We start from the raw sequence: 8,903 nt of genomic DNA, 5'->3' as shown, positions 1-8,903 counted from the left end.
TAACCAGCTGCTGCTGCGCCGCGTGCCTGCGAAGCTGGTGTGTTACACCGAAGGGTGATTATACCGGCTATATAGATACAGGCACAGATAGTACTGCCAACACGAGAAAAAGAAGACTGTATAATTTTTGGAAAGTCACTTCTTACAATTTAGTTAATTCAATGTGTCATCATCCTCTGCACTCTGTATGCAAATCTATCCAGTTGCTTGGGAAACTGGTATCTTGCGTATCTTACGACCTGGCTGTCTAGCCAAGGACCTTGGTGTCTAGCTTATCTACCTGGATGTCTAACCTTAGTACCTGGATATTTTCCCAAGATTAGCCATTAATAATAGCTACCCGCTAGTTTGGCAACCATGGCTGTATACGTATGTGTTTAAGCCAAACCAATAAATAAATTGAAATAAACTAAATAAGATATTAGTTTAATGTGCCACATTTTTCTCACGTCCCGTATAAACCATCGAGGTTATTTAGACGGGGTAGAACAGTGGTTGTTTCATTGTATACCGGCAAATTAGTTCTAGATCAGAATTCTCCAACTTACCATACTAACTTACTGTAGGAGGAGATTGTATCTCACAATGAGCTCTTGTACAAAACCATTCGGTTCATTTTATCACGTTTCTGCTTATTTTGATATCATATTTACCTAATGCTATGATGGAAGAGACAGAAATATATGTATATCCAGATGCCTCCAAAGTCTCTCCATCAGAACGACATGACTAATTGTTCTAGTCGAGAAGGACAATCGAGTTAACCTGACAAAGTCGCTGGCGTACAGACCGTTGCTAGGAAACTACGAGGCCGGCCCAGACCCGAGGTCTGCCCGTGTGCCTTTCTCCCGGCCGGGCCGTACAGAGGGACGATCCTCCAACATCAATTATCTATTGATTACAATCCATCACGAATCGATTGACCCTTCCGCCGCCCTTTCCCCGGCCATTGCTCAGCCCGGGCTCTGACAGGAGAACGCGGGGCTCACCGTTCGCGCGCGCGCTCGCAGACGACAGCTCTCTCCCGCGGGATCACCGTGGAGCCAAGTGCATTTTGGCGGGATTGACCCCGCTCGCCTCGGCGTGACACCACATAAAAGTTTTGACAACTAATCGATACGAGCGCCAGTAAGAAAATGGCTCGACAGCTGTATGAAAGATTTTTCCATTAGGATTTGATTTGAGATGATTTTCTCGCCGAAGATTTCTTTTGAAGTGCCATTACCTAATACTAGAGAAGCTTCCGTCTCTATTTGCTTCGCGTCGGCTTCGGTCCTCTCCAACATCCAGCGCTAGCGGTTCGACTTCTCACCGTTGGTACCTGATTGGTCGTGCTTTGGCGCTTAAGCCGGCGTCACAATTCATGCGAGCATCGGCCGATTTTGTAGATCGCCGGAAGCTCGCCGAATTTCAAATTCGCCCGAGTGTCGACCGTATTTTTCGCTGAAAACCTGCCCCGTCACAAATTGAACGGAGCTCGGGCGACGTCCGTCGAACACTAATAATCATAAATCCCACATAAGACGGTACCATGTCTTGGACACGGACGAAGTCAGAATCAACTGACCTGGTAACAAGCTCAAATTTGGACCAACTTTACTTTCTGAGTTGTGGCAAATCTGTCGGGCATGAGTGAAGTGGGTTGGCACACTGAAAATAATAACCTAAACAGGAATTTTGTCATAAACCAATCCGAATACTAGCGCAGGAGCCACAAAGTCAACAGATCAGTCGTTTAACCCCGATCCAAACATTTTCAGCAAACGGAAATCGACCGAAGCTCGGGCGAACGCCGTCCGAGCTTCGGACGACCGTTGATAAGCCTATCGACGCCCTGCCGACGCCTGGGCGTGCCTCGGCAGACAAACATAGATCTATAATGACTCATCAGTGGACTAGTCATTTTGTGGAGGTAAAACTCAGGAAGTCAAGTCAAGCCTCAAAAGTCAAGCCCCAGTTCATTGATACATATAAGTGAAACATCCAAACTAATACACAGCCTCATTACCCCTAAGGGTACCTACTGGCTGAGCTTCAAGGTGAATATTCAAGGTGAATATAATACCAAAAAAGAAACAAGAAGGATTGTCTTCGGAGTCCGCATTTTATTTATAATAAAATTGTTTCAATGAAATTCAACTTTGCAATTGACTTGTCTTTCATTCGAAAAGTTTGGCAGCATTCTTTGACAAGTTGATATTAGTATTAGTTAATATTAAAGTATTATTATACTATATGTTATAAACCAAGCTGTCGTTACCATTTATTTATAAACAAGAAGGAGTTCGGCCGGAGCCCGTCCAAGCTCCCATCGACACCAGTACAACGCTCGCCCGAAGCACGCCTTACTTTTCATGAGTCGGCCGGAACACTGACGATGGTCGTCCGATTATTGTACAAAGCCCGTCCGAGGCTCGCACGAGGCCGAAGAGTTCGGGCGACCTCCGACCGACCAAAAATCGGGTCTAAAATCGTCGGATGCCCGCCCGAATATTGGCCGAGTGCTGGGCGTTGCTCGGGCGAGCTACGGGCAAACTGTTGACGAGCTGTGCTAGTTCAAAAATCGTCGCCGAGGCCTCGCTGAATTTAAGCGCAGCTTCCAGTGACACGCGAACGTCGGCCGAGCTCCGAAAATTCGCCCGAAGCCCGTAGAATCGACAGGACGTCGGTCGAACTTCGCCCGAAAATCGCCATTTGGAGCTCGCCGACAAGTCGGCCGAGCTAAATTCTTGATTTGTGACGGGGGCTTTAGGACAGTTCGGACAGACTTACAGAAGTTTTAGTCGTCGTTTTTTCGAACCGCAATCTTCTTATTCTGGAAGAACATTTCGCTGTACCATTGGTGTGTTATCTAACCCTTTAAAGGCACGATAGCACATTTAGAATCTTTGTATGTTTTTCTTGAACTCCACACTTTGTAGATCTTAATCATCTCGTAGACTAGAAGAAGCAAAGAATTGAAAATCACATTCCACACTTGTTCCTCTCTGTTATAATGTGTTATGCAGTTTCAGCCATTTGGAGCTATTGTAGATCATTGTCAACACCATTTGTTAAAGATGTGTTATGTGTTAAAGATATTTGTGCGAAAACAGCATGGATGTTCTTTCTTCGTCTGTCAATGTAGCGAACTACTCAGCCTTAATTTGACGCTTTGTGCCCTTATCAAACCAAGGCCAACCCTATGTCAGATCACAATGCGCAGTGAACAACTATGGTCCTGTCCTTAGTGCTAAATGATTGCCTGGTGTGTTAGATACGTGGTGTGTTATCAAAGATACTTCCTATCGTGTCTATTTATGCAAAGATGTAACATAAACGGCACCCTCGCCTTGGTGGAACGTTAATTAAGGTTCAATTTCGTCATGGTTTGTACTGAGCATTGTAATGTGGCTAGCCAATCCCCTAGTGGCGGGACCTTTGCTTTTCCCTGGAATTCGTTTTTACGAGTTTCGCTTTGCGCGGAGCAAAAGGGGCGACGTTTTGCAAGAGACCGTCGTAATTACAAGAAATAGGGCGTAACTAGGAGAGTAGCACCCGTCTGACTCTTCATTAACCCCGCGGCCCCGAGCAAGTCGATCAAGCCTCGGCTCGGATGCGACGCCCGTTGCGGGAGGTGTTGTGTGTTCCCGGGAGGATCGTCAACACGCCTTCGGGGACCCGGATCGTGCGGTTTCGCCATCCTGCGGCCAGTGATCCCGACGTGCCCTCTGCCCCCTCCCGTGACCTTTACCCCCCGAAATGAGCCCCAATTCCTCCCTGTTTTATTCTATGTCCCGCTAACGACGCACAGCCGTGCTGGCGTGACCCCGCCGACCCCAAGGCGCTACAGGAATTTACCCAAGAACAAATGAGTTTCACACCCAACTTAGTTCCTGACAAGAGTTTGATCCTGGGCTAATGTGCGACGCACTTACCCTCGCGCGAGCTCCCCTGTGAAACTTTCCCGTTGCCAAGCAACGAGGCGTCCTATCTTACGGGGGCTGCCGACGGCAATGTCGGCGTAACAGAAAAATGGACGGCAGTGTCCTGTCGTGTGGTACATGATGTGCAATTATGTCAAAACAGTTGTTCACAAGGTGATAGAGTGGTGGGTTCGAGGAATCCCGGTCGTCGTCTTGGGGGGCAGAGTCGTGTAACCTGTAGCCGCACGGGAGGGAGGTTCTTAAGGTACCGCATCTCTGTTGCTCAGAATGTATCAAAACATCCTTTACAAGAAGCTGGTGTGTGTGATGCTTTGATGGTGGCTGTACAGTACACAGATACAAAATCAAATCCGACAGCTTCAGGACGCTTCTGTCTGGATTGTATCTGTCTGGAGTTTCTCCCACCTATAACAAAATCATCGAGAATTCAATCATGATAATGGAGAACTTTTTTGGTCAGAAGCGAAGGATCTTGGAACAGGTTTTTTTTTGTCATCTATGTTTTATGGGATATTTTATTGTGAATACAATTTTCATATTGGACGGTGTAATTATATAGAGCGAAGATTTCGTCTGCGGTGCATTGTTTTGATGGGGAGTAAAATGTACGGTTTTCTGATCGACGCAGAGTTAAACCTCATACATGTTGTGGAAGACGTAATTTTAGTAAGTAGAAAGTGCTCTGTAATGCGCATGTGCTCCTTTTTTATCCAAGACACAATCCCTATTGACTCTCAAACCTTCTAGCATCTTTAAAACATATTTTTCTTGGTTCTAGGGTTATGAACTATCAAGTACCATGACCACAAAGGCCGACCCTATGTCAGATCACACTGGGCAGTGAACAACTATGGCCCTGTCCTCAGTGCTGAATGATTGCCTGGTGTGTCAAACACGTGACGTCTCCAAAAAGTTAATGCCGTACGCTGTAGATGACGATCGTTTTTAAGCCAAGACGAAATCCCTTTGAAGTCTCAACCCCTGGAATTGCATGTAAGAAGTTTCTTTTATTCCGCCATGTACCGTGGCAACGAAGGCCGGTCTTGTTCCAAGTCAGTATGTGCGGAGGCTACCGTCCTTGGTACTAAATGGATACCTGTTGCCCTGGGCACATGACATTGCTGAAAATTTATTTTTTAGGAATAGTAGTGGACCATTCATTCTTTTCCATGTGAACATAAAGGACGCTTTGCCGACACTCGAGGGAGATGTGTATTCAACATCTTCAAGAAGTGCGCTGTTCTATCTAAATTCAATTGTGATATTGTAGAGGCGTCAAACAGCCCGAACGCTCTTCGTTTTACACTGACAAGCTTATAAATTCTCGCAAATCGGATGTTGTTATTCACGCAGATGACTTTAATTTTAGTGTCAATTCTCATCTAAGTTGTTCTACGTACGGTAGTTCTCTCGGACGTTGACCTTTCTCTTTTGAGTCAACTCGTCCACTGTGGAACTTGAGTCGAACGTCCTTTTAAGTGTGGCAAATCTTGTTGACCACTGCTCTGGCGTAGTTCCAGGTAGAACACAGCTTATCGGCGCGCGAGATCTCGCTCTTTCTCAGCCCAGCTGTCGTCCACAGATGACTTTGTTTTTTTTTTAAGTTCGTCAGAAAGTTTTTAGTCTGGACACTGGCGCCCGGATAGGTTTTCGAAGAACACACGGTATCCGGGGATCCATTAAGACGTAATTAAGGTAATTCCACGCTGTGTCAGGGATTTAAACAACTTAATTAGGATTCAACCTGAGGATATATTTCAGTAGCTTATGATATAGAAAAGTGCAGGTCTCTCTTTGAGAGAAAGTGTCTATACTTTTATTAGAAAGAACGCAATGTTGCTGAGATCAGGCGTGGTGCTAGATGTACTGTTGAGTAACTCCCAGGTACAGCAGTGCTTATCGTAGCCAGGATCGGACCCTTCCTGACCAAGCTTTCAGCCGCAGATGTCTTAAAACCCCTCTCACTCATTACCCAGCTCCGGTGCCCATCTCCCTAATGGCCGCAGAATCCACTTACGACCAAAGCCGTCTCAAGGGCGGCCATCTTGTCGCTCTCTGTCGTCGTAAAAGCCCCCGCCGCAAATTGGCCGCGATGGCCATCCCCAATCCCGGCCATTTGTGGGATCAAGGGACGGACTTTTAGTGCCACTCGCGGCATATGTTGTCCATCGCGGGAGTTCAGAGAGAGACACTGTGGAGTATCATCGCGCTTTTTTGTCACGGCAGCTGTTTTCTGAGAAGTGATACTACCGTTCGCTAACCTGTTGAGTTGGGAGACTGTTAGGGCAAGGCTAGGTTGTCCTGTCTCCTCGCGGGCCGTGTTTCAAGCCCAGGGGTTTCCAATTTGGCGCAACCCCGTGAAAACGACGCGGTAAAGTTTACTGGTGTATAATTTATGAGTGTGATAAAAATTTTGTGGGTACTTCGCCCAGAGAGTTATTACGTTTCTTCTCATAATAGAAAACCCTACTTATCTGATCATATAACGGGGGATAAGTACTGATTCGAGAGGGAAATTGAAACGCGAATGACACGAGCATATTTTATCTTGTTTCCACGCAGGTGGCTTTTAGTTTTTGTACCAACAAGAGGGTTTTTTTCAATTGCGGGGTGCTTAAGAGTATTCAATTTAGACCGAATGGTCCTGAGAGAACGTTTAGTATCCTTTTTCGTTCGAAATTGTTCAATAGGCATGTCTGTTGTCTTGTAGAGGTACATAACGAGATGCTTCTGGAAACAAACAACCATTGACATACATTGATCCGACATAAACTACATACCAAAGGTCCAACGTTATCATCACAACAAGAATCGTTTTCACATTCAGGACCTTTCTCATATACGCGCTGTTTTTAAGTGCAAGTGTACTTGAGAAGCTGGAAATGGCAGCCTTAGGAATGGTGTTATGTGCTTGAAGGAAACAAACCAAAAATGTATTTACACAGCTCGTACAAGTGATGTTAGATGTTTCAGACAAATAATAACTATACTATCGTTCCATCGTGTCCTTTTTCGCAAAGTAACCCTGTGTGTCTGCCTGTATCTGAGTATGTATGTATGTGTGTGTGTGTGTGTGTTTGTGCGTGCGCGCGAGCGTGTGTGTGTGTGTGTCTGTCTGTGTGTGTGTGTGTGTTTTGTGCGCAACTTATCTATTCCTCGTTGTTTACTCTAATACATTTTTTAATGTTTTAACATTTTCTACCGTTTCCACATCCAGTCTCTCGCCTCCCATCTCTTCTCTCAAAGACTTCATCTCCATCTCTAAACTCTTGGACCAGAATTATCCTCCCTAAACGTTTAACCAGACTTAATCGCCCCCAGAGTGGTCCAAATGGGTCCGGGGCCACTGAGCACGTCCTGTGCTGATGGGATTATCGTGACAGGACAGTAGAGTGGTGTAACGCGGGCCGGGACCGGAAACCCACAGGCCCTAGTGATAGGCTGGTCTTTTCTAACGACATTCCTCAATTGTTTAAGACAGGGAAAACATTAAGGTCTAATCCTTAGCTCTACGGGAAGAAACTTTCCCGTGTTCGTCTTTCTCTGTTCTTTACCCGCCTTAGTTTTCCTGTTGTGGTGACCATTGGGACAGAATACACGGGGTTAAAACGAACGGTTGTATCTGGGTTTTACAAAATGAAGAAATCTACAAAAAGTATGAAATTGTCAATACTTGACAACTGCAATTGGCTGGTATTCTTTAAGTGGTATTTTAAGGTATTCTTTAAGTGCTTAGAGTTAGAACACAGAGAGTAGCAGATATTGTCTGAAAAAATATGTTAATGTATCAACGTCCTTTGTACTTCTGTTACTCTACAAGTAGTACAAGCAGATGTTCGGCTCCGGCTGGGGTTTTTTACGTCTTTTTAGGTGTTTATCCGGGCTTTCTATTCTTGTCATTCTTTTGTCCGCCAGCGAAACCTCTAAAACATCTACCCCGGGGCGTGGCAAAACGAAAACTTGACAAAAGAGAAGGCCTGACAAAAACGGCAAAAAGGGGACGTCAAACAAGCCGGAGCCTAACCTCTGCTTGAAGAGTACTTCTTCCTTCGTGTATTGCATCTCTGCTGTGATTATTGTGAAAGAAAGTATTCATATGAAAACAAAAAGAATATAGTAAATGCAGAAATATTGTGAAATCACCAATACATAGAAACTACACTGTGTACCAATGCAAAAGCTGGTTTCAATTTTGAGGATCAATGAAATTGATGACAAGTCTGGGTCTGTCTCCTTACTCGTCACATCCGTGACGTTACATCGAAAGCTTAGCAAAAGTTTGACACTTTTTAAGCAACCTCAAAACTTCAAAGAATCTTGATGACTTATGGACGTTTGATTTTGAAACTTGCGTCCTTGCGGCGCTAATTTTCTCGGACATCTAGCTCCCTGGGATTATATCGCTTTACCACAAATTAGACGCTATTTCGGAGCGCACGGTTCGTTTTCTTAGCAATTGTTCGTCTTCCAACCGAGAATTGTCCGCTGTTTTGCCGAGATTTCCCGATGTTGCCGGTGATTACTGTGGTGTCTTGTCGTGCAGACGACGTGTTTGGACCGGTAATCGTCACTTCGCAGCCGCAAATGAGGCAGAATTAAAACTTCTTGAAGGAACATCATGGCGAGATGTTTGCCGGTCTCACAATTACCGTCCAGAAACGGCGGGAAGGAAATATAATTGGTTATTAATCCTGGTTTATAAAAACTTTTTCGTCGTCTTCGAAAGGTAAAGACGTTTTTCATTCCTACTGGCCATACTTCAGTAAATGCTTAAAGTCAAGAAAATACTAATTGTAAGAGGCTTCCTACGACGGTATACCAAACAGAGACCGTTGAAATGTTAAGATGGATGTAAGTTATATATTTATATACTATATAATAACAAGTATACAAGTATTGAGAGACGACTGAAACAAGCAATTAGCAAACCGTCGAAAGATATCCAGTGCAAAACATCAACACGTATTTTGGATCCTA

Source organism: Branchiostoma lanceolatum, chromosome 2 (assembly GCF_035083965.1).
Source record: "Branchiostoma lanceolatum isolate klBraLanc5 chromosome 2, klBraLanc5.hap2, whole genome shotgun sequence".
Classification (NCBI taxonomy): domain Eukaryota; kingdom Metazoa; phylum Chordata; class Leptocardii; order Amphioxiformes; family Branchiostomatidae; genus Branchiostoma; species Branchiostoma lanceolatum.
The sequence above is the reverse complement of the archived record's forward strand: the minus strand, read 5'-3'. Positions refer to the sequence as shown.